Below are 296 nucleotides of genomic sequence, written 5' to 3'. Positions count from 1 at the left end.
TACAGATCTGTCAGTTTGAGATGGGACTGGTCTGGGCCTATTTTTCGCACGGCCCGCTATCAGTCTTTGCTTGTGGAGTTTGGCATCCATTTTTGGTTTCGCTTTAATCTGAACTTCGTGTAGTCTAGTCTTCCATGAAGCACATAACGTTATACCAACCAAAAGTCGATGCATGGAAATTTGGTATTCCTTGCTAAATCCAGATCCTAGTTTTGTGCACATCGCATTATAATCCTGATACGGTTAAGCTCTCCTACACTAAACTACTACAGTGAATATCAATGGTAAAATCTGTG

Source organism: Lytechinus variegatus, chromosome 9 (assembly GCF_018143015.1).
Source record: "Lytechinus variegatus isolate NC3 chromosome 9, Lvar_3.0, whole genome shotgun sequence".
Taxonomy (NCBI): Eukaryota; Metazoa; Echinodermata; class Echinoidea; order Temnopleuroida; family Toxopneustidae; genus Lytechinus; species Lytechinus variegatus.
This window is presented reverse-complemented; position numbering follows the sequence as displayed.